The 27,397-nt window shown below is 35.2% G+C and overlaps 1 long non-coding RNA gene across 1 annotated transcript in view; it reads left to right on the top strand.

The window, feature by feature from the left end:
- The window catches only part of LOC125754639 (uncharacterized), a 101,094-nt gene extending 76,940 nt beyond the window's left edge, over nucleotides 1-24,154 (top strand). Inside the window, exons 3-4 of the long non-coding RNA XR_007409372.1 lie at nucleotides 22,582-22,659; nucleotides 23,057-24,154. This is a non-coding gene — a long non-coding RNA (uncharacterized LOC125754639). The remainder of the gene's footprint in view (nucleotides 1-22,581; nucleotides 22,660-23,056) is intronic.
- Nucleotides 24,155-27,397: the final 3,243 nt, after the last annotated feature.

Raw genomic sequence — 27,397 nt, 5'->3', positions numbered from 1 at the left:
ATACGATTTTTAGGATTCTTTGTTTTAGTTATATGAAAAATGATGTCGTTATTTTGATAAGAGTTACAGTGAATTTGTACATGACTTTGGAGAATATGGACATTTTAACAATATTAATTCTTCTAATTCATGAGCATGGGATATCTTTGTATTTGCATTGCCTTCAGATAATTTCATCGATGTTTTATAGTGTTCAGAGTACATGTCTTCCACCTCTTTGGCTAAGTTTATTCCTAGGTAGGGGCAAATGCGTGGCTCCATTGGTTAAGTGTCTACCTTCAGCTCAGGTCGTGATTTCAGGGTCCTGAGATTTAGCCATGCGTTGGGCTCCCTGTTCAGTGGGGAGCCTGTTTCTCCCTCTACCTCTGTAGCTCCCCTTTCTTGTGCTCTCTCTCAAATAAATAATAAAAGAGTATCTTTAAAAATTATTCCTAGGTATTTCATCTTTTTGGTGTGCTTGTAAATGAAATAGTTTTCTTAATTTCGCTCTCTGCTAATGTCATTAGCATTTAGAAACACTACTGATTTTGTTTCCTGCAAATTTAGTCCATTTATTACTTCTATTAGGTTTTCAGTATGGAGTCTTTAGAAATTTCTATGTATAGTATCATGACATAATCATTTAGATGGACAGATAATATTTCACATAAAATACTTCCCCCAAAATCTGATAAAGCAATGTAATATTGTTACTTTAATGATATTTTACTATAAAATATAGGTAATTCAATACAACTTTAGAGCTTCTCTCAAAAATTCACCTAGACAATAGCCCACAATTTATTTTGCATTTTATCACTTAACTAATTGATTTGTGATGAATAAAAGACAACATTAATACTAATTGAATACAGCCTTTATCAAATTGGTCCAAAGTTTTGACAATAAATAACCAGAAATTCATTAATATTATTTGCCCTAAAATAACTTTTTTAAGTAAGGATTATTGCTATAGTTAGTAACAGTTATGATTTACAAAAACAACAACTACTTACCAGCTACAGTAAGATGAAATCATATATTCAGAGCTACTAAATGTGATTATTTTACCCAATTTGGTAGACAGCAGAGTGTCCACAATATGTGTGTTTGTGTACAATTTATGAATAAACAATGTGTTTAGCTAAATGTTTCTTTTTTATTATTTATTATTTTTTTTAGCTAAATGTTTCTTTTTTAAAAAAGGTTTTATTGGGATGCCTGGGTGGTTCAGCAGTTTAGCACTTTAAAATCTTTTAAAAAAAGGTTTTATTTATTTATTCATGACAGAGAGAGAGAGAGGCAGAGACACGGGCAGAGGAAGAAACAGGCTCCATGCAAGAAGCCTGATGCGGGACTCGTTTCCAGGACTCTGGGATCAGGCCCTGAACCAAAGGCAGACGCTCAACCGCTGAGCCACTTAGGCATCCCTAGCTAAATGTTTCTAAAGTTAGTAATTCAAAATAATTTGGTTAAAATCCTGGTTTTTTAATCCTAGTTTTAATTAAAATAATTTTTTCATAAACTTCATTGTTCTATATCTAGGTACATAAAAATCTACAGACTACTAGTGAATAGTAAATAATTTCACAGGAAACTGAATTGCCATTAATATTCTAAGTGCTTCTATTTAAAAGTTGGTCAAATATTGCTTTAATCATGTTTTCTTTAATGGACTATACAGTATCCCTTAATAGTATCAATGCCATTTAATTAGCTTAAACAACTATTTTCCAAAGAAATAGTATGAAATAAGCAGATTAACTCAGTGAAAGTTCATAATAACGTGTTATGAACTACTGGAGCCCAAATTAATTACAGTTAGATAACGTTCTCTGAAGGCTTCTATAAGGCATTAATGACATTCAACTTTGAAGAAATCAATATTCTTCTTGGGAAGTATATTATTTTTGCATAGCACCAAATAATGCTGTTGACATCACAGTAGTCTACCATAGGAAAAATGTTATGTAGTCATAGTGTTGATTAATTTATCAAGTTAAAAAGCAAATCAAAGTTATTATTTAAATGATGGCCAAAAATGTTGTAAATATGCACCATCAATCAAGTATGCTGGGAAAATGGAATATATAGCAAGGAAATAAAATTACCTACCCACAAATAAAATATTGCTGAGACAATTCCCTCCATATCTTTCTTTGGAAATCACTTACAAGAAAACTGTTGCTATCTGAAGTTGTTGGGGAGTGAGGAAAAACAACAGAATATTGAGACCTATTTTAAGTCAATGAAGTTAGAGTGCAATTTATCTATTTTTTTCTCAGAGAGAAAATGTGCTCTTATGAGGTTAAACGAGTTCATTTAAGCTTCTATTCCTCCATTCCAAATGCTTACAGTTTTTGACCTTTAAGTTGCTTCTAATAACTATTAAACTATTTATTAAATTGACTGATATAGAATATGTGTTTCAAGAAATTAAGGAGCAAATTCCAGTCATTTAAAATTCAGATGTCAAATTCACAGATGTGATTAAGTGTGCTTTGGTGATGCTCCCTATCATTCTTTAACCTTTCTCAATTTGAAGACAAATGCGTATTTCATAGACATTCCCCTTAGTGGCCTCCCAAAGCTGAATTGTTCGTTATACAAAAATCAGCAAACTACTCCTTTTAATATATCTGTTAATCTCTAACAGCAAATTCATATATAGAGATCTTATATAGATTTTTGATTAGTATTTAAAGAGGAACTTTGATGGAAAAAATGAGATATTACTGTCAATTTGTTTCGGTATTTCTTTTTCATTTTTTCTTTTTTTTTTTTTTTGCCCCTTCAGTAGCTTTCTTTGTTGTTCTTGTTGTTGTTGTTTAATTTTTTTATTGAAGTTCAATTTGCCAAGATATAGCATAACACCCAATGCTCATCCCATCAAGTGCCCCCCTCAGTGCCCATCACCCAGTCACCCCAACCCCCCACCCATCTCCCTTTCCACCACCCCTAGTTCATTTCCCAGAGTTAGATGTCTCTCATGTTCTGTCTCCCTTTCTGATATTTCCCACTCATTTTTTCTCCTTTCCCCTTTATTCCCTTTCACAATTTTTTATATTCCCCAAATGAATGAGACCATATAATTTTTGTCCTTCTTCGATTGACTCACTTCACTCAGCATAATACCCTCCAGTTCCATCCACGTTGAAGCAAATGGTGGGTATTTGTCATTTCTAATGACTGAGTAATATTCCGTTGTATACATAGATCACGTCTTCTTTATCCATTATCTTTCGATGGACACCGAGGCTCCTTCCACAGTTTGGCTCTTGTGGACATTGCTGCTATAAACATTGGGGCTAATTGCACCATTGAAGATATGCAATGTTTCATTTTAATGGAAATATCAGGTTGTAACTGATGCATTCATTTCAGAAGTTTTATTGTTTTGAATAATTTATCATTTAGTTTCTCCAAGCCAATAACTGAGAAATATACAACTTGCATAATGGGTTGACATTTTAAAGTTTGGTTTAATGTAGTCCAAATGAACAGTAAAATAATTTGAAATGTTTACTCTAGATCTTAACTTTTTATTTAGTGTTTTGTGTGACTTAAAGTTCTACTAATATTGTTAAATCTAATCTGTTGTAAATTGATAGCTTCAATTTAATCACTCTAGGCAATCTAGCTAGGGCAGCAAAACGATATACTAGAAACAGATGTCATGAATGATCCTATTTATAGTCAACATCTCTTCAATTTCTATTGGAAGTTTTTGAGAATAAATTGAGTGAACTAATCATTCCCCAAATATGAATTTGGGGCATAAATGGGTAGGCTAATATCTGGAGTTTGGTGGGGTGGTAGAGCTTACTGTGAAAATATCATTAGAGTTGGCTCTTTTATAGCTACAAATATAGCTGTACTTTTTGTTAATAAATCTTATTTATTCTACACCAGACCTTTAATTCATGGTTCCATAATCATATTTCAGTTTTAATTTTTAGCTTTTCAAAGTTTTGTTCTGCTATATATAGCAAAAATAACTAAATTACTTACCTTGCTTAACAAAAAAACAGGATTCAAATTTGGCAAATTCTTAATATTAACAACCTAGGATTGCATTTAGAATAAAATGATGGGAGAAGCAAGTTCTCATACAATGAAATAAACTTTCCATAGTTTTTCATATTTTAAGACACTGCATATACATGAACACATAGCTCATGATATCAACAAGCATCAAATAATGAAAAGCAACTTTTGTTTACTGTATCATTTCTGATTAATCAATAAGTGTAGCACTTTCTATGTTATCAAGTCTTTAGAACCTCAGGGAACTATAGTGACACAACTTTACACTGGTTCAGTTAACAATCTCCACTAAGAAAAATCTGTCTTTACCCTTTAAAAGTACTATTTATGAAAATAGCAATTCAGGCATGGTAAAAGAAAAAATAATCCTCTGAATTACCTCACAAGCTAAAGATAATGCAATGGATAATATTATCAAATAAATTTTGTTTTATATCTATTTGAAATAATTAAAACTGGTGTATTAATATGAATTGATATGCTTTAATAAAATGAATTATGATAGCTTTAATTTCAAAATTCCATGACATATTATTCTGCACTGTGTAATTGTAAAATATATTTAAATAACCAAATCTATCCAAAATTAAAGAATGGACATACTTTTACTTATACTATCCTTTTATATTTTATAATTTTATGGGCATGGCTGAGATAAAGGACACACCTTTGATGAAGATATGATGGCAATTTGGTGCAAAACATTATCATGCTAGGAATGCTGGGATAGAAAGTATACTCCAAAAGCATTATTTGTATTTGGCTTTTGAAATTAGAAAGTCAATATTTTGTTGTATATTCGGGGAGCATTTTTTATTACCGTTTGAAAGTTTGAGAGACTGAACTTAGCATTTACCAAAGTTCACAGCAAAACAAGGTCACTGCCTTTAGTCTGACTTTCGACTTTTTTTTAGTTTAATGGAATATCTTTCAGGGTACAGATTCTCCTTTTGCAACATGGATAAAGTGCTTTTTGGTCTATGGCCATAAACACTATGAAAAATAAATAAATGTCACTAATGCTATTCATCTAATGATTTTGGCCCATTTGTGCTAATGAAGTGGGCTTGATAATAACTATAGATAGCTATTATATAAAGCGGGAGACCTGTATTTATTTAAATTAGGAAAACTGGAACATGGATGCCATGTGCTAGAACTCATTTGGCTAAATTTTTAGACATTAATTTTACCATATCCTGCTCTTTTGACTGTACCTCACAAGAAATATAAAAATGTTCTCTCCATTTAAAAATAATGCTACCATTATAAACTTCCCCTTTTATAAGTTCTGAATTTCTTGCCAGCATGTTAGACCCTCCAAATAATAAGTTGTTTTAGAATCCTGAATGATTAATAATGATTATCAATTTTATTTATTAGTAAAGGCCATTTTAGTTAAATATGTTAACACATGTTATTTCAGAAACATAAACGTGTCAATTGACACAAAATCATTCATGATATTCTAGTGATTCTTTCTGGAAAACATTAGTTCACAAATCACTATCAATTACTTATTGAATAATTGTATTTGGCCCAAACAAGTTATCATTGGTGAATAAAGAGATTTATAATCAATTAAGTATAATGTAATTTTAAAAATATGCTCTTTTAATAAGTCTTACAACACTTTCTACATTGTAGATATCCTTGGCTTTGACATACAGAATACAAAATATAATAATAAAATATATTCAAAGATCCTGAAAAAGGACAATTTCATGCTAATTAAAAAACAAACTTTGGGGCACCTTGTGTGGCTCAGTGGTTGAGATTCTGCCTTTGTAGACAATATTTATTTATTATTCCATGTGTCTTCTTCAATTTCTTTCATAAGTTTTTTATAGTTTTCAGCACACAGATCTTTTGTCTCTTTGGTTAGGTTTATTCCTAGGAATCTAATGGTTTTAGGTGCAGTTGTAAATAGGATCAATTCCTTGATTTCTCTATTTGACACATTGTTTCTGTAGAGAAATGCAAAAGATTTCTGTATCCTGATTCTATAATCTTTGTCTTTGTTGAATTCATGAATCAGTTCTAGCAATATTTTTGGTGGAGTCTTTAAGATTTTCTTGCTTAGAATATCATGTCATCTGTGAAGAGTGAAAGTTTGACTTCTTCCTTGCCAATTTGGTTGACATTTATTTCTTTTTGTTGTCTTTTTTTTTTTTTATGAGGCTAGGACTTCCAGTACTATATTGAACAACAGTGGTGAGAATGGACATCCCTGTCACGTTCCTGACCTTAGGGGAAAAGCTCTCAGTTTTTCCCCATTAAGGATATTAGCTGAGGGTCTTTCATATATGGCCTTTATGACATTGAGTTCTGTTCCATCTATCCCTACATGGTGGAGCACTTTTATCAAGAAAACATGCTGTATTTATTCAAATGCTTTTTTCTGCATTTTACTAATGTGGTGTATCACATTGATTGTTTTGTGGATAATGAACCATCCCTGAAGCCCAGGAATAAATCCCACTTGGTTTTTATATACTGTTCGTTGGATTCCATTAGCTAATATCTTGTTGAGAATTTTTTCATCTGTGTTCATCAGGGATATTGGTCTTAGTTTTCCTTTTAGTGAGGTCTTTTTCTGCTTTTGGAATTAAGGTAATGTTGAAAGTTTTCCTATTTCTGTTTTTTTTTCCAATAGCTTCAGCAGAATAGGTATTAATTCTTCTTTAAATATTTGGTAGAATTCCCCTGGGAAGCCATCTGGCCCCAGATTCTTGTTTGCTGGGAGATTTTTGGTTGTTAATTCATTTTCTTTCCTGGTTAGGGGTCTGTTCAGGTTTTGCATTTCTTCCTGTTTCAGTTTTGGTGGTTTATATGTTTCTAGAATTTCATCCATTTCTTCCAGATTGTCCAATTTTCTGACATACAATTGCTCATAAAATTCGCTTATATTTGTATTTCTTCAAAAAACTGTTGCTTGTGATGTATCCTCTTTCATTAATGATTTTATTAATTTGGGTGTTTTTTCTTTTCCTTTTGATAAGTTTGGCTAAGGGATATAAATCTTAATTTTTCCAAAGAACCAGTTCCTAAATTCATTTATCTGTTCCTCCATTTTTAAAAATTTCCCTATCATTTATTTCTTCTTTGATCTTAATTATTTTCCCTCTGCTATATTTAGGCTTTATTTGCTTTTCTTTTTCCAGTTCCTTTAGGTATCAGCTTAAGTTGTTAACTTTAGACTTTTCCTGCTTCTTGAGGAAGCCCTATATTGCTATATACTTCTCTCTTTGGACTGCTTTCGCTGCATCCCAAAGGTTTGGGGCTAACATGTTTTCATTTTCATTAGCTTCCTTGTATTTTTAAATTTCTTCTTTAATTTCCTGGTTAACTCAAATCATTCTTTTGTTGGGTCTTCTTTTGCCTCCCTGTATTTGCAGTCTTTCCAAATTTCTTCTTGTGATTGACTTCTTGTTTCATGTCATTGTGATCTGAAAATATGCATGTTTTGATTTCTGTCTTTTCGTACTGGTTGAGACCTGATTTCTGACCCAGTATGTGATCTACTCTGGAGAATGTTTTATGTGCACTCAAGAAGAATATGTATTCTGCTGCTTTACGATGAAATGTTCTGAATATATCTTTTAAGCCCATCTGATCCCATGTGTCATTCAATGCACATGTTTCCTCATTGATCTTCTGCTTCAATAATCTGTGCACTGCTATGACTGGTGTGTTAAAGTCTCCTACTATTTTTCTACTGTAATTAATGAGTTTCTTTAGGTTTCTTAATTGATTTACATGTTTAGTTGCTCCTGAGTTGGTGGCATAAATATTTACAATGGTAGATTTGAAGAATGTATTATGAGCAACTATATGCCAACAAATTGGGCAATCTGGAAGAAATGGATGCATTCCTGGAAACCTATAAATTACCAAAACTGAAACAGGAATAAATAGAAAACCCGAGTAGACCAATAACCATCAAGGAAATTGAAGCAGCCTACAATTGTTAGATCTTGTTGGAAAACATCTTAATGATGAAAAAGTGCCTTTCTTCATCTCTTATTAGAGTCTTTGGTTTAAAATCTAGTTTTTGTGATACAAGTATGGTCCTCCAGTTTTCTTTTGATGTCCATTAACATGATGGTAGATCATTCTCTACCCCCTCCCTTTCTATCTAGATGTGTCTTTATTTCTAAAATTAGTCTCTTGTGAGCAGCATATCAATAGGTATTTTAAAAATTCATTCTAATACTGTATGTCTTTTGATTGGAGCATTTAGTCCATGTACATTCAGAGTAATTACTGAATAATATGAATTTAGTGCCATTGTATTACCTGTAAAGTTGCTCTTCCTGTATACTGTCTCTTTTCCTTTCTAGTCTTTCTTGCTTTGGTCTCTCTTTCCCATTCAAAGGGTCCCCTTTAATATTTCTTTCAGAGCTGGTTTAGTGTTCAAGAAGTCCTTTAATTTTTGCTTTTCTTTGAAACTCTCTCTCCCTTTCTATTCTGAATGACAGTCTTGCTGGATAAAGTATTCTTGGCTGCATATTTTTCCCTTTTAGCATGTTGAATATATTATAACACTTTTGTCTGACCTGTCTAGTTTCTGTGCACAGGTCTGCTACTAGCTTTTTGTGTCTACCTTTGTAGGTTAAGGACTCCCTCCCCCACAGCTGCCTTCAGAATTCTCTCTTTATCTTTGTATTTTCCAAGTTTCACAATGATATGTCTTGGTATTGACCTGTTTCTGTTGATATTGAAGGGGCTTCTCTGTGCTTCCTGGACTTGAATTCCTGTTTCTGTTCACAGATTAGGGAAGTTCTCAGCTATAATTTATTCAAATAGACCTTCTGCCCTTTTTTCCCCATCTCTTTTTTTTCTTCCAGGATTCCTATGATACAGCTATTACTTTGCCTTATGGAATTGCTGAGTTCCCTAGGTCTATATTCATGATTTAATGTTTTTTCTTCCCTCTTCTTTCAGCTTCATTATTTTCTATAACTTTATCTTATGTATCATCTATTCATTCCTCTGCTTCTTTTATTCTCATTGTGATTACAGTCCTCTCATTCTTCATTTCAATCTGACTAGTTTTTACATGTATTATCTCTCCAGCCAGGGTTTCTCTGCTGTTTCCTTTGCTTCTTTCAAGCCCAGCTAGTATTCTTATGACTATTGTTTTAAATTCTTCTACAGATATGTTACTTATATCTGTTTTGAGCAAATCCCTGGCTATGATTTCTTTTTCACTTTCCTTTATAGGAGAATTACTCCATCTGTCATTATGTCTACATTTCTGTCTTTTGCATGTTATGAAACTTGTTTTCTCCTCCTGAGAGTTATAGTATATGAAGGGGTCCTACACTGTCCAGGGCCTGGTGCTTCAAGAATATTGATGGTGTATTCCATGTGCACTCTGCTGTTGTGTTTTGGCTGCTCTTCACACAGGTTAGTCCTCTTCAGAGTTCCTCCTTCCATGTAGTGGGGAGTGTTTTGACTTTTAACCAGATGTGCTTGGATTTGTTTGCTATGCTAAGTTTTATTTAGAGAAAGAAAGCCTGATCCAAGAAAAGAGAAAATAAAATGAACAAGAAAGTAAACAAACAAAGAAGTATAAGCCTAATCCCAAAGAAAAAGAAAGAGCAAAAGAGAAAGAGGGAAAAAAAAGCCTGATCCTAAAATTGAAAATAGGAAATAAGTCAATAAATGAACATAAAACTACTATAAATCTTTTTAAAAGATTTTATTTATTTATTCATGAGAGACACACAGAGAAAGAGAGAGGCAGAGACACAGGGAGAGAGAGAAGCAGGCTCCATGCAGGGAGCCCAATTTGAAACTTGATCCCTGGTCTCCAGGATCACGCCCTGGGCTGAAGGCAGCGCTAAACCGCTGAGCCACCCGGACTGCCCTATAAATCTGATACAAAAAAAAAAAAAAACTAAAAACGATTTGAAAATTAAAAGTAAAATAAGGATGCCTGGGTAGCTCAGTGGTTGAGTGTCTGCCTTCGGCTCAGGGCATGATCCTGGGGTCCTGGGATTGAATCCTGCATAGGGCTCCCAGAGGGAGCCTGCTTCTCCCTCTTCCTGTCTCTGCCTCTTTCTCTGTGTGTGTCTCTCATGAAAGAAATGAAATCTTTAAAAATAAGTAAATAAAACGAACAAGGGGTAGTGGAAAGGGAGGTGGGCGGGGTTTGGGGTGACTGGGTGATGGGCACTGAGGGGGGCACTTGACGGGATGAGCACTGGGTGTTATGCTATATCTTGGCAAATTGAACTCCAGTAAAAAAAAAATTAAAAATTAAAAAAAATTAAAAAAAAGTTTAAAGAAATTCTTATTTATTAAATAAAGAGTTTTAACAAAATTAAAAGATAAAATAAAATAAATCTAAAACGGTTTTTTTTTAAAAGAAAAAAAGAAAGAAAGAAAGAAAAGAGAAGCCTGGTCTTATTTCCACCAGAACTAATGCTGGTGCTTTGAAGCACTCTATGATCAGTAGTCTTTTTTTTTTATTTTTAAACCTATTTTTCTAAAAGATTTATTTATTTATGCATTCAGAGAGAGCGAAGAGAGAGGCAGAGACACAGGCAGAGGGAGAAGCAGGCTCCCCGCAGGAAGCCCGATGTGGGACTCGATTCCGGGTCTCCAGGATCACACCCCGGGCTGCAGGCGGCGCTAAACCGCTGCGCCACCGGGGCTGCCCTTAAACCTATTTTTTTAAAGATTTTATTTATTTATTTATGAGAGACACGGGGGAGGGCGGGGCAGAGACACAGGCAGAGGGAGAAGCAAGCTCCATGCAGAGAGCCCCACGAGGGCCTTGATTCCGGGTCTCCAGAATTACACCCTGGGCTGAAGGCAGCGCCAAACCCCTGAGCCACCTGGGCTGCCCTATGATCAGTAGTCTTGATGCATGCAAAGTCTTTGTGTTGGTTTTCTGAGGCTGGCTCACAGTCAGACTTGCCCTAACAAAGAATTCCCTTCCAGGTGCAGTTGGGCAGGGTTTGGTGTGTATAACTCTAGCCTCCCCTGCTGTGTTTCTCTCTGAAGTCTGACTGTATTGGGGGGTGTAAGGAACAATGGAAGATGGCATCACTCCACCCTCTCATCTCCAGGGAGGGGAGCTCATGGCATCAGCTCTTCAAGAGAACCTCACAGAAAAGTTAACAATATTTTCCCCTGGGTCGCAGTCTTTCATCAGATTCCTGCCCTCAACCTGTCTGTGCTGAGCCTTCAGTAAGTACACCCTATGCCACAGTTCTCCTGTGTTTGATCTCTGGCTGGCAATATGGATTCAAAACAACAAATTTCAAAGTACCTGGCAGCACAAGGACCTGCCCCCCTTACCCTGGAGGGGAGCCTCACAGTACTGCATTAGGCATTTTTCTGTTCCGGAAAACCAGTTGCATGCCTGCGCAAGTGCCTGGAGTCTACAGCGAAACACAGCAAAAAGCTGCTACTAGTTTATCTGTCCCCCTGCTCACTCCTCTATCCCTTGCTGTTGAATGGCCTCTCAATACAGCCTGGTGGTTTTTTTGTCCTTGCAGAGACAAAATATGCTCTTGCAAATGCTCTTCAGGAAAGGGAATGTTGTCTTCTCTTGCAACCCAGGAGATCCCCACATGAAAGCACTGTGGTGAACCCTATGCACTGCTGTCTGTCCCACTCTCTCCCTCTATCCCTGACTTTGCTCTGTGAAAAGGGTTCCCACCCTTCTGCAGCACTCCTGCTTCTATATCTCCCAATACCTGTCTCCAAACCTCATATCTGCCAAATTCTTTCCCTCTAATTGTGCAGATTGTTCTGTTAATCCTCAGATCAATTTCCTAGTTGTTCAAAATTATTTGATATTTGGACACCTGAGTGGCTCAGTGGTTGAGCACCTGCCATTGGCTCAGGTCATGGTCACAGTGCCCTGGGATTGAGTCCTATATCAGGCTTCCTGCAGGGATCCTGCTTCTCCCTCTACCTCTGCCTCTCTCTGTGTGTCTCTAGTGAATAAATAAATAAAATTTAAACAATGATTTGATATTGATGTAGCTGTATCCGAAGGATAAGGCAAACCCAGGGTCACCTTACTACTCCACCATCTTGACTCCTCCTCCTTTATGCAATTTTTAAATGACAGCCAATTATTCCACTTAAGAGAAAGATAGTAAATAAAATATGGGATGTGTTAACAAAATAAAAGGTCTTATCTCTCTGTGTGTACATGTAAAGATAGGACGTAATTATAGTAGGCATGATGAAGCAAATACAGCATCCATAGAGGAGTAGGGATGACAGAAACACATAAAATAAATAGGTATGGAGAGATATTCAGTAAGCTAGTGGGAATAGTCCTTTGGGCAGTTAATTGTGACCTTAAGTGCAGAGAAAGTCTTTTTCAAAAAGTAGTACATTATTCAAATGAGGTAAATAAACCAAAAATGTTCCCTGATAAATGAACACTGAAATAGATGCAACAAACAAAAGAAATAAACAAATTTATGAATTGTATGTATGTAGGCTGGCAGATTAAGATAAAATATAAGGAAATATCCCCTAAATTAACCGGAACACTTACCTCAATGCTTTTCCCTTGAAATTATTTTTCCTCACTATTAACATGTATCCTCCTACTCAAAATGGATTTTATTGTATATGCATACGTACATATCTTAAGTGCAATTCAGTACATATGCATGTACTTTCTTTTACTAAGAAAGGGACATAGGAGTAATCTTAACGTTTTATTCTCTCATTAATTCATTAAGTTTCCTAGTGACTCAGTTAAATGTAGGCTATAAGAATGAACTTGCATTTTACAAAATATTGCAACAAAACTTTGGTTTCAAAATAATTATGTAGGAGCCAAGCCCATGACACTGCTTTTACTCTTACCACCATAAGTTAAGTACTATATTTACTATGCTACTTGGGTGAATTACCTGGTCAAATTTCTGAATATTAAACAAACCATAGATTACTGGGATATACCTTATTTCCTAATATATAATCTCACCATTTTAGATTGTTAGATTTGATTTGATAATATTTTAAAAGGGATTTTTGTTTTCATGAGGGATAGTGCCTGTAGGTCTTTTGATTCCTTTTTTTCTTTTATAATATATTTCCTGTTTTTTAGTGTCAAAATAATGCTGGTTCCTTAAATGAGTTGCAAAGCATTCCTCACTCATATTTCTTGAAAAAGTTTATGTAGGATTATTACTATTTATTTATTTATTTATTTATTAAATTATTACCCTTTTTTATTAAAACATTTGTTAACATTTACCTCAATACCATATGGGCTTTATGTTTTCCTTGTGGGAAGATTTGTAACAAAAATGTTAATTTCTATAATAGTTACAAAACTATTCAGATTGTGTATTATCTTCTCGATAGAGCTTTGACAGCTTGTGTCTTTCAAAGAATTTGTATATTTCTTCTAAATTGTCCAATTTGTTGGAAAAAAGTTGTGTATAATTATTCTAATTATTTTTTACTGTCTGTAGGATCTGAGGAAATGGATGCTCTTTTGTTCCTGATACTGATGATTTTTTGTTCCCTATATTTTTCTTGATAGGTCCACCTAAGGGTATATCAATTTTATTAGTGATTTCAAGGAACAAGTTTTGGGCTTGTTCATTTTCTTTATTGTTTGTTTACCAGTTTGTTGAGCTTTATTTCTTTCTTATTTCCTTCTACATGCTTCAGGTGTAATTTGCACTTATTTTATTAGCTTCTTAGAGTAGTATCTTTAAGATCATTAAGTGTAGTCCTCTCTTCTTTTCTAATACAATAATTTAAAGTTACGCCATTTCCTCTGAGTACAGTTTTAGTTAGTTGAATTTTCTTAACTTTGATATATTGTATTTTTACTACAATTCAGTTTAAAATACTTGCTGATTTACTTTTTTAAATTTCCACTTATTTTCTCCATATTGTGATTTTTCTACATCTCTTAATGCTATTTATATTTTAATTCCATTAACATCAGCAAAAATATTCTATGTGCTTTCATTATTTTAATTATATTAATATTTGCTATGGTCCCAAATGGGGAAGATGGTGGCAGTATAGTAGGACCTTAGGCTCAACTACTTCCATGAACACAACTAGATAACTATCTAATTGTTCTAAATATCTCAAAAATCAACCTGAACTCTGATAGTACAAACACCAAAACTAAAGGGAGAGAATAGACCACATCAAAAAAGGTAGGAAATACAGAGATATGGTTTAGGGGAGAAACACATCACAGATGCTGTGGAGGTGAGGGAGCTCTGGTCACAGAAAAAGGCAAGCAAGAGTACAGCAAACAGTGGAATGCATAAAGAGAATATTTCCCCCAAAGCCATTGGCTGGGAAAATAAGAGGGACTGATTTTTGTGAGTGCTTCCAAGAGTGGGCGGCTTACTTCCTGATGTTTTAAATGTAAGTAGTCTTGGCTGGGATAAAGCCCTGAGGCCACTGCCCTGCTCCTGACGGGAAGGCAGGCAAACAACCCAGAGGCATACAGTATGGAAATAGTGATCTGAAAAATGTCTAGGATAAACAGGGAGATTATTCATTCTTCTCGGATTGTTTCCATGAGAAGTAGCATTCATTGACAAAGGAGCCAGCCTGATCCATTTCCCTCCCCTCGCCCCCCGCACATAAACAGAGAACCACCTGCTGGAAACAGCACAGCACTCACACAGCCTACCGAACTTACTTACACTAAGTCCCACAAACTTGCATGCTGGTGGGATTGCCCTTCTCAGTCATGCTTGCCTCAGTCCCAGTGCAACAGATTCCTTCCCTAGAAGACCAACACATACCCATGCCCACACAATATCTCCCAATCAGAGTCTGGCAGGGCTTTCAGTTCCAGTGGAAATAGTACCAGGTAACACACAAGAGCACACCTAGTTAAAACTCCCACATCGTGGCCAAGGACCAAACATTGCCCACTGCAGGCAAGGAGAGTCTCTACACACAACTGACTTGGGAGATAGAGCAGCACAAGCACAATAGTAGAGTTCATGCAGCATATGCCAGAGACACTCCCTGAAGCACCAAGCCCTGGACATTATAAGACCTCTTCTTCATAAAACCATTATTCTCAGGAGCAAGAAGAGTAACTGGCTTTTCTAACACAGAGAAGGCAGAGAATTATACAAAATGCTAAGACAGAAGAATCTATATTAAATGAAAGAATAAGATAAGTTCATGGCCAGAGACCTGAGCAAAACAGATTTAAGTAACACACCTGATGGAGAATTTAAATTTGAATCATAAAGATACTCACTGGGCTTGAGAAAATAATGGAAAACATCAGGGAGACCCTTACTGTAGACATTAAAGAGTTAAAAAAGTCAGAAATGAAAAATGCAAAAAATAAAAAAAGAACAAAGAACTAAATGAAGAATACAATGAATGAGATCAGAATCAGGCTTCATGAACTGAGCAGAAGGCAGAACGAAGTAGAGGAATGAATAAGTGAAAACAAAATAATGGGGAAAATGAAGCTAAATAAAAGAGAATAATTACAGAATATGAGAATATAATTAGGGAAATCAATGACTCCATCAAATGTAATAAAAAATCATACAGGAATCACAGAAATAAGAAGAGAGAAAAAAGGGAGGCAGAAAATGTATTTGAGGAAATTATAGCTGAAAACGTCCCAAATCTGGAGAAGAAAACAGACATCCAGATCCAGAAGGCACAGAAAACTCCCATGAAAACCAACAAAAGCAGTTCAACAAGAAGACATACTGTAATTAAATTTCCAAAATATAGTGATGAAGAAAAAAATCTTAAAAACAGCAAGACAAAATAAGTCCTTAACTTACAAGGTAAGAACCATAAGGCTGCCTGAAGTTTTCTCAACAGAAACTTGGCAAGCCAGAAGTGAGAATGATATATTCAAAGTGCTGAATGGGAAAAATCTGCAACCAAGAATACTCTATCCAGCAGGGCTTTCACTCAGAATATAAGGAAAGAAAAAGAGACTCCCAGACAAACAAAAACTAAAGGAGTTCATGACCACAAAAGCAACCTGCAAGGAATATTAAAGGGTACACTTTGAGTGGGAAAGAAAGACAGAAAGATACAAGGACTAGAAAGGAAAAGAGAAAATCTCCAGAAACAACAACAAATCAAGTAATAAAATGCTAATAAAGGCATGTTTATCAATGATTACTTTGAAAATGGACTAAACACTGCAGTCAAAAGACATAGGGTGCCACAACAAATTAAAAAAAAAAAACTGAGTCTTCTATATGCTGCCTATAAGAGACTCATTTTACTTCTAAAGACATGTACCAACTGAAAGTGAGAAGATGGAGAAACATCACACAGATTGATTCAAAACAAAGCTTGAGTATAAATATTATGTCAAACAAACCAGACTTTAAAGCAAAGACTGTAATATGAGAAAAAGAAGGGCATCATATCATAATAAAGGGGACAGTTCAACAAAAGGATTTAATAATATAAATAATTATGCACCCAAATTGGGAGCACCAAAACATATAAAACAATTAATAACAACATAAAAGAACTCATTTATAACAATGCAATAATAGTAGAGTATTTCAAGACCCCACTTATATCAATAGGCATATTATCTAAACAGAAAGTCAACAAGGAAACAATGGCTTTGAATGAGACACTGGACAAGATGGACTTGATAGATATATTCAGAACATTTCATTCTAAAGTAGCAGAATACACATTCTTTTTCTAAATAACATGGATCATTCTCTAGAAGAGATCACATAATAGGTCACAAAACAGGGCTCAACAAATACAAAAGAATGAAAATCATACCGTGCATATTTTCTGACAAAATAAAGTAGTAAACCAAAGAAAAAAATCTAGAAAGACCACAATTACATGGAAATTAAGTAACATGCTACAGAACAATGAATGGGTCAACCAGGAAATCAAAGACAAAAATTAAAAAAAATACATGGAGACAAATGAAAATTAAAACACAATGATCCAAAACCTTTGGGATACGACAAATGAGGGAAGTATATTGCAATACAGGCCTAACTCAAGAGGCAAGAAAATCTCAAAATGACTACCTAACATTGCACCCAAAGGAATTAGAAAAAGAGCAACAAACAAAGCTTAAATCCAACAGAATGAAGGAAACAATAAAGATTAGAGCAGAAATAAATTATATAGAAAATAAAAAGAAAAATAGATCACTGAAACCAGGAGCTGGTTCTTTGAAAAAAAAATAATGAAAACTGATAAATCTCTGGCCAAACTTAGCGAAAGAAAAAATAAAGGACCCAAATAAATGAAATCACAAATGAGAGAGGAGAAATAACAACCAACACTATAGAAATACAAACAGTTCTAAGAGAATATGTGAATACTATAGGCCAAGAGATTGGATCACCCAGGAGAAATGGATAAATTCCTAGAAACATATAAACTACCAAAACTGAAACAGAAAGAAATAGAAGATTTGAACAGACCAATAACCAGCAAAAAAATTGAATTAGTTATTAAAAAATTCCCATTAAAAATATTCCAGTGGCAGATGGCTGGGCTGCAAGTGTGTTACAATATTTGCAAATCACTCAATGTGATACACTTCATTAATAAAAGAAAGTTTAAGAAGCATATGATCCTTTCAATAGATTCAGAAAAATCATTTGACAAAGTACAACATCCATCCATGATGATGACTCTCAACAATGTAGGGATAGAGGGAAAAAATCTCAACATAATAAAGGCCATATACTAAAAATCCACAGCTCATATAATCCTCCATGGGGGAAAAATGAGAGCTTCTCCCCTATGGTCAGGAACAAGACAGAGATGTCCACTTTCACCACTGTTATTTAACATAGTAGTCACTTAACATAGTCCTAGCCACAGCAATGACAAAACAAAAAGAAATAAAAGTCATACAAATTAAGCAAAGAAGAAGTAAAACTTTCACTGTTTTCAGATAACATGATACTCTATACAGAAAACCTGAAAGATTCCACCAAAATTTTGTAGAACTGATAAAGGAATTCAGTAATGTCACAGGATATAAAATCAACATACAAAAGTTAGTTGAATTTCTTTACACCAATAATGAAGCAGAGGAAAGAGAAATTAAGAAATCAATCTCTATAATTGCAGTCAAAACAATAAAATATTTAGGAATAAACCTGACCAAAGAGGTGAAAAGCCTGTACTCTGAAAGCTATAAAACACTGATGAAAGAAATTGAAGATGACACACAGAAATGGAAAGACATCACATGCTCATGGATTAGAGCATGGATTGGACATTGTAAAAATTTCTATACATTATGTACCAAATCATAATGTACCTAGAAATAAATCTAACCAAATATGTGAAAGGCCAATACTCTGAAAACTATAAAACATTGATGAAAGAAATTGAAGAAGACAAAGAAATGGAAAAGATATTCCATGCTAATGGATTAGAAAAACAAATATTGCTAAAATGTCTATGCAACCCAAAGCAATCTACATATTTAATGAACTATCAAAATACCACCATCATTTTTCACAGACATAGAACAAACAATTCTAAAATTTGTATGGAACCACAAGAGACCCTGAATAACCAAAGCAATCTTGAAAATAAAGTCAAAGCTGGAGGTATCACAATTCTGGGCTTCAAGTTATACTACAAAACTTTAGTATCAGAACAGTATGGTTTTGGCACAAAAACAAACATATATCAATGGAACATAACAGAAACCCTAGAATGGAACCAACAACTACATGGTCAATTAATGCTTGAAATACCAGAAAAGAATGTCCAATATGGGGGTGGGGGACCATCTTTTCAACAAATAGTGTTGGGAAAACTGGAAAACAACATGCAAAAGAATGAAACTGGACCATTTTCCCACAACATACAAAAAAATATATTCCAAATGTATTAAAAACATAAATGTGAGACCTGAAAGAAATAAAATCCTAGACAAGAACACAGGCAGGAATCTCTTTGATATTGGTTTTGGCAACTTCTTTCTAGATATGTCTTTTGAGACAAGGGAAAGCGAAGCAAAATTAAACTATTAGTACTTCATTAAAATAAAAAGCTTCTGCATATCAAAGGAAACAATCAACAAAACTAAAAGGTAACATGCAGAATGGGAGAAGACATTTGCAAATGATATATCTGATAATGGATTGGCATCCAAAATATATTGAAAAACTTATACAACTCAACAACCATAAAACAAATTATCAAATTCCAGACGGGTAGAAGACATGAATAGACATTTTTCCGAAGAAGATATACAAATGGCCAACAGGCACATGACAGCATGCTCACTCTCACTGATCATCAGGGAAATGCGAATCAATACTATAATGCGATATCATCTCACCCTTGCCAGAATGCCCAAATCAACAACACAAGAAACACCAACACAAGCATGGATACGGAGAAAGGGTAACACTCTTACACTGTTGGTAGGAATGGAAACTGTTGCAGCCACTCTGGAAAACAGTATGGAGATTCCTTAAGGTGTTAAAAAATAGAACTACCCTATGATCCAGCAAGTTCACTACTTGTTATTTACACAAAGAATATAAAAATAATACTTCAAAGGGGTACATGCACCTCAGTGTTTATAGTAGCATTATCTACAATAGCCAAGTTATGGAAACAGCCCAAGTATCTATCCACTGATGAATTGATAAAAAAGACATTTTATATATAATATATATAATGATATATATGATAAGTATATATATTATGATATATATGATAAATATATATTTATATATATTATATATATAGGAATATTACCATTAAAAAAGAATGAAATCTTGCCATTTGCAGTGACGTTGATGGGGTTAGTATTATGCTAAATGAAATAAGTCAATCATAGAAGGACAAATGCCATATAATTTCACCCATGTGTGGAATTTAAACTACAAAACCAATCAGCAAAGAGGGAAAAAGAGAGAGAGTGAGAGGCAAACCAAGAAACAGACTGTTAACTATAGAGAACTGATGGTTACCAGAAGACATGTGGGTGGGATTATTGTTTTATGTTATGGGGAATAGGGATGGCACTTGTGTTGAGCACCAACCGAGTGATGTATGGAACTGCTGAGTCACTGTATTGTACAGAGGAAACTAATATTACACTATGTGTGAACTACCTGGAATTTAAATAAAAACATTTTTAAAAAGAGAAATAACTATCAACTAAATACTGGATAACATTATAATAATATTATGTACAGAAAATCTACTTATCAGTGTACCTAATATTTAAATACAAATTTCCAAAGTGTAAACTTTTGTAAATGTATAATTAGTCTCTGAAATCCTATAAGCAACTATTTAGTTCAGGAATTAGTAGATGTAATTACTTCATGCCTATGCACCAGGACTGGGGGAAGAACACCTAAGATGATTATTTCTATCAGGTGATGATATTAAAAGATTTCGGTATTTTAATAATTGAAAGCTAACTGCAGGGTTTACTATATTAGTTTAAGAGAATGAATTAATGACCTCCTATCTTCTATATACTCTATTCATGAGTTGAGAAGAATATAAAAGCACCTAAGGGCACCTGGGTGGCTCAGGGGTTGAGCATCTGCCTTTGGCTCAGCTCATGATCCTGGGATTTGGGGATAGAGTCCCTCATCAGGCTCCCAAGAGGAAGCCTGCTTCTCCCTCTGCCTATGTCTCTGCTTTTCTCTCTGTGTCTCTTATGAATAAATAAATAAAACCTTTAAAAAATAAAATAAAAACATCCTAAAAGCATACTTTGAATTTTGGTTAAGGATTTTCATGAAACCCTATTATGTCCTTAATTATCTCAACATTTGGTTATTATCAGGCTGAGTTAATGCATCATGCTGAAGGCATTTCACACTTATTAGTCTTGATAAATTGTATATAAATCATCATAATGAACAGCTTCTACTCTTTCATAAATAATATGTAACTATTGCTCTCCAAAATAAGTTGGAGGTTAATTATATCACTACTTACTAATTTCACTTAAACTTTCAGTACTGAATTTAAGATAAAACACCCTCTCTATTTTGAGTATAACAGAACAGTTAATAGCATAGAAAATTTTCTTCTAGGAAATGGCAAGAGTGCTTTGCACTCAAAAGTGAACCTTTTTTCCAAAGAGGGGAGCTAACTACCTTAACTCTTCATACTATGATACAAATAATTCAGATGTTTTTCCTGACCTACAAAATTAGTATGATTGTATTTATGCATTCTAAATACTATCATTATTTTGGAAGGAAACAGTCTAAGTCTTAAATGAAACACTCGAATTATACCTACCAGCATTAAAAGCTACCTTACTTTTCATGAACATGGCTTAAATTATAGTTTTTTTTCCCCCTTTGGAAATGAAATGCTCGATTTTAACTAAGATAATCTGTATATAAGAAGACTAATTTGTATCCTTGTGACAATTTTAATTATTCTCTTGTTAGCACATATTCATAATCATGGAAAGCCTACCCAGTTTTCTTTGTATTAGAATCATACAAAATTATACCTTATTCTCTTATTACATCAATTGTTACTATTTTCAGGAAAATGACAAGGGTCCCTGGGTGGCTTAGTTGGTTAAGCACACAGCTCTTGGTTTAAGCTCAGGTCATGATCTCATGGGTCCTGGAGTCAAGCCCATGAGGCTCTACATACAGGAGGGAGCATGCTTGAAAATTCTCTTCTTTTGACCCTCTCTCTACTCACTCTGTCTCTCTAAATTAAATTTTAAAAATCTTTTAAAATAAAAATTGACAAAATTTAAAGATATAATGGATATGAATGGAAAAATATGTTATATTGTATGTAACTGAACTTATTTAAATGATTTTGATGCAAATATCTTGACTTCTTCACAAACATTAATAAAAACCTCACTTCCATTTCAATTGGATTGTGGTAAAAATTTGTATCACCAGTATATCATAAATGCTGCATGAGATTCAGTGCATGTTGAATTGAATGCCATTACACAGCTCAAGGATAAGCTTGCCATTTTTTAGTAGACCCTAGCCAGGGAGAAAAAACTGAATAATAACTCTTTGTTGGTATTGTTTTATTTTATTATGGATTGTTCAATAAATGCCAGGACAATTCTCTTACTCCAATCCAATTCCCTTAAATGGAAAGGTTGTTTTTTCCCCCTTTTTTGTAAAAGAAGATACCTTGAAAAGAGAAATAGTTAAGAGTTTCTAGAAAAAGAAAGACTAGACAGAGCTTTGGAGACCTAAGTCATTTTAAGCCCCCAGCTATTTTCAGTGATCTATGCCTATCAGCTCTACTTTCCTTAGCACACATTACAAAGAAAGGCAAAAACCTCAGTAATTAAAGATTTCAAGGGAACAAAGGGAATGCAAAAACTAAGTCTCTACCAGGCCAAGAAACAACCTAACCATGCCAAAGAGGATAAATCAATGGTAAAATTCACAGTGCTGTTTCAAAAGTAAAGGTTGACCTAGTGCACATTCTTGAGTTACTTTTGCAAGATTTAAACCACGTTCCATAAGGGTTAATGAGGTCAAAACTAGCAGAAAATGTAAAACTTGTTTTTCAGAGAACTGTTTCTATTCAGTTATTGTTTCTTTTCAGATCCCACTAATAAATACATGGCTTTCTCTCCATAAGTCTCGACTCAGAACAACTAATATGGTTTTAGCCCATGAACAAGTAAGTCTCCGCATTTCCTACCTGACGTAAGGAGCTCAAGACCCCATCTAATTTTTTTTCTTAGTTGTCACTTTATTTAGTTTTTCTTTTTCTTTTTTTTAATAATTTTTTATTGGTATTCAATTTGTCAACAAACAGAATAACACCCAGTGCTCATCCCGTCAAGTGCCCCCCTCAGTGCCCATCACCCAGTCACCCCCACCTCTGCCCCCTCCCCTTCCACCACCCCTAGTTTGTTTCCCAGAGTTAGGAGTCTTTCATGTTCTGTCTCCCTTTCTGATATTTCCCACTTATTTTTTCTCCTTTCCCCTTTATTCCCTTTCACTATTTTTTATATTCTCCAAATGAATGAGACCATATAATGTTTGTCTTTCTCCGATTGACTTATTTCACTCAGCACAGGCAACACCCTTTTTGAACTCAGCCACAGGAACTTCTTGCAAGATACATTCACGAAGGCAAAAGAAACAAAAGCAAAAGTGAACTATTGGGACTTCATCAAGATAAGAAGCTTTTGCACAGCAAAAGATACAGTCAACAAAACTAAAAGACAACATACAGAATGGGAAAAGATATTTGCAAATGACATATAAGATAAAGGGCTAGTATCCACAATCTATAAAGAACTTAGTAAATTCAACAGCAAAGAAACAAACAATCCAATCATGAAATGGGCAAAAGACATGAACAGAAATCTCACCGAGGAAGACATAGACATGGCCAACATGCACATGAGAAAATGCTCCGCATCACTGGCCATCAGGGAAATACAAATCAAAACCACAATGAGATACCACCTCACACCAGTGAGAATGGGGAAAATTACCAAGGTAGGAAACCACAAATGTGGAGAAAGGGGAACCCTCTTGCACTGTTGGTGGGAATGTGAACTGGTGGAGCCACTCTGGAGAACAGTGTGGAGGTTCCTCAGAGAGTTAAAAATAGACCTGCCCTAAGATCCAGCAATTGCACTGGGATTTACCCCACAGATACAGATGCAATGAAACGCCGGGACACCTGCACCCCGATGTTTCTAGCAGCAATGTCCACAATAGCCAAACTGTGGAAGGAGCCTCGGTGTCCATCGAAAGATGAATGGATAAAGAAGATGTGGTATATGTATACAATGGAATATTACTCAGCCATTAGAAACGACAAAGACCCCATCTAATTTATACTGATTCTTGGAGTTTGTCCATAGCCCCTTCCTTCGGTCTGGCCATTACTGATTGCTTCATTATAATTTTAAAATCTCTGCTGTAAGAGGAGCACAAGCTTTATTAACATAAAATACACATACAGGCATGTTTTCTAAGTAGGCCTGTGCAACTTATGTTCACCTTTCCCTGCAATGACAAAGCTCCACTTTCTGAATATTTGTCCTAAATCTAAAATAATAAGAATCTGCTTACCCCTGCTTGGAGAGTCGTGGCTTTGGAAATTGTACCCCATGATCTCCTTATTTGCTGTAAATAAAGTTTGTTTTGTGTGACAACTCCACCTGGTATAGTCTCTATCTATAACTCACCAACTACCAAACTCATGTTAGCTTGGCAACAATCTTAAAGATCATGTAGTCCTATTGAAGAATAAGAAACCAAGGGAAAAGAATCTAAGTGAAGTGCCCAAAGCCACAGAACTAGTTAGCAAGAGAGGCAAGCCTATAATTCAATTCTTCTTCCTCTCAATCACTTGTTTGTTTTTAATTACTCTTTGCTCTTGTGAGGTAAAGAGCAAAACCTGCAATGTGCTGTGTTCTCCATTCAAAAGCATTAGATTCACATCTGAAAAGATAGAATGATTTTTAGGACTCATATTAGTATACAATGTTACAGAAGTGCATCAAAGTTTGTGTTATGATTCTTCTCATAAATAAGACTCAGTCTTTTAATTCCTTTAGTTATTTTTTTAAAGATATTACATTCTAAGATAGGAGGCAAGATGGCAGAAGAGTAGCGGTCCTTCTTTCATCTGGTCCCCCAAACATACCTAGCTAACTTTCAAAACATCCTGAATACCTATGAATTCAACCTAAGATGTAAAGAGAGAACAACTGGAATGCTACAGAGAGAAATGTGATTATGGATAAGAGGAATGGATGGGACATATCAGAAGAAAAGCAAAAGGGGGAAGGAGACTTGGTAAGTTGCATCAGCAAAGTGGTACAGTGCACAATTAGGGACTTTAGAAATCTGCTCCTGAGAGAGTCTTCCCTGTCTGAAAAGTGCTCATTGGGGAAATAGGGCAGAATCACAAGAGGGACAGTGAAGTCTAAATATTCCCTGAGATTCGGTAAGAATAGGGGCACCCAGGAGAAAGCTCAACTTATGCCATAAACCACAAACCATGGTCGGATCGCAGAACTGATGCCATCCACCCTAGGTCCCAGTTAAGGAGGACTAGAACACAGGTACACTCCGGGGCATCTAGGAGAGGCAGACCAGATTTGCAGTCCAGCGGCTCAGCACTCTCTGTCCCAGGGCCCTGCAGCAGACAGAAGCGGGCTTTCCTTCATTCCCTCTGGAGAGAGGTGGAACCAGGGAGCACACAAGGCAGTGAAAACTCTCCAGTCACTAGGTGCCTTCCAATTTTTAAAAATCAGTGCCCCCTTGTCTGCCCCCAGGAACATCTAAATCATTGTGCACTGAGAGACTGCAGGTCCATACACAAGGGGAGCACTTGGCCCCAAGGCTGGAGATCAGGCCACGACCTTTTTTTTTCCCCCTCACTTCACCTGGGAGAGGCACAGCCCTAGAGAACAAAAGCCTCACTGGACAAAGAGCTTTATACAGAGCCCCCACCACCTGGCAAGGGGTGGGGCATCTCCATACAGGCACAGACAACTGAGAATCAGCATAGCAGGCCCTTCCCCCAGAAGACCAGCTGGAAGAATAGGGGGAAAGCAAGTTTGCTGACCAAGCAGCCCTGGAAAGCTCCAGGAGTGAGGGAAAATAGTATATAGTACTTGAGGTTTTTCCCTTATGATGCGTTTATCTTTCACGTTAAACTTTTCCAATAATTTTTCTTTTTTCCTGCCCTAACTACAATATATTATCAACTTCATTTTTAGTTTTTTTACCTTTGACTTTCATCTTTTTAAAATGACTTGCCATAAATATATTCTTCATTTTTGATTCTTTTCAATGTATACAATTTAAATTTTCTAAATATATAAGTTATGGGGGATTTTTGTCTTATTTTGGTTCATAATTTTGGAGTTTTGTACCTTCTAACATGAGGACCAAAATACATTCAGAACCAGGTGGAGCATCATGTTGGTCCACTCTGAAATTATATTCTCTATTCCTTCTCATTCTGCCCCCTCTTTTACCTTGTTTTGGTTTCTGTGGTTGCATTTGTGTGTCTATATAAGTTGTTGATTTATGTAAAACTGAAATTTAGCATCTTCTAACACAGAGAACAAAATACACAAAGAACCCAGGATCACCTTTATGGTCCACTCTGCAAGACTATATTCTGTCTCCCCAGTCATTTCCCCCCCTCCCCTTTAATTTTTTTTACTTTTTAAAAAATTTGTTTTTCACTTTTTTGCGTTTTTTTTTTTTAAATTTTCTGGTCTTTGACCTCTTCAGAATTGTCTAGGGTATATTTTACTTAGGTCATTGTTGACACTTTTGACTCTGCTCACTCATACATCCATTATGCACTGGACAAAATGAATAAGGAAGAATTCTCCACACACAAAAAAGAACCAAAAGTAATACTCTCTGCCACAGATCTAATGGATATGGATTTAAGTAACATGTCAGAGATAAAATTCAGGGGTACAATTATAACATTACTGGTTATAAAAATTACTGGTTGAAAAAATTATAAAGGACTCTAGAGATTCTCTTATGGCAGAATTTAGATCTAATCAGCCCAAAGTTAAAAACACTTTAACTGAGATACAGTCTAAACGGGATGCTCTAACTGCTGGAGTTAATGAGGTCAAAGAGAGAATGACATAGAAGACAAGTTGATGGAAAGGAACGAAGGTGTGGCAAAAAGAGAACACAATTAAGAACCCAAAAGGAGAGGCTCCAGGGAATAAGTGATAGATTGAGAGGGAATAATATTCATCTTATTGGGATTCCAGAAGATGTGTGTGTGTAGAGAGAGAGAGAGAGAGAGAGAGAGAGAGAGAGAACCACAAAGTATATTTGAACAAATCCTAGCTGAGAACTTCCCTAATCTGGGGAAGGAAACAGGTATTAATATCCTAGAGATATAGAGGACCCCCACCAAAAAGAACAAAAAGTCGATGAAGACCCTGACATAATAGTGAAAATTTCAAATTTCAGAAATAAAGAGAAAATCCTAAAGGCAGCTCAAGACAAGAGATTCCTAATTCATATGGGGAGATATCAGATTAACAGGAGACCTATTCTCAGAGACCAGGCAGGACAGAAAGGGCTAGCATGGTATATTCAGGGTACTAAATGAGAAAAACATGCAGCCAAGAATACTTTAACTAGCAAGGCTGTCATTCAGAATAGAAGGGGAGATTCAGAGCTTCCAGGATAGACATAAACTGAAAGAATATGTGACCACCAAACCAGCTCTGCAAGAAATATTAATTGGGACCCTATAAGTGAAGGAGGGAGCCCAACGAAACAATTCACAGAAACAGGGAATGTATAGATAATACTATGCCACTAAATTCATATCTTTCAACAGTTACTCTGAGCCTTAATGGGCTAAATGATCCAATCAAAAGACACAGGGTAGGGGGTCC

The sequence above is a fragment of the Canis lupus genome, chromosome X, assembly GCF_003254725.2.
Source record: "Canis lupus dingo isolate Sandy chromosome X, ASM325472v2, whole genome shotgun sequence".
Lineage (NCBI taxonomy): Eukaryota > Metazoa > Chordata > Mammalia > Carnivora > Canidae > Canis > Canis lupus.
The sequence above is the reverse complement of the archived record's forward strand: the minus strand, read 5'-3'. Positions and strand labels throughout refer to the sequence as shown.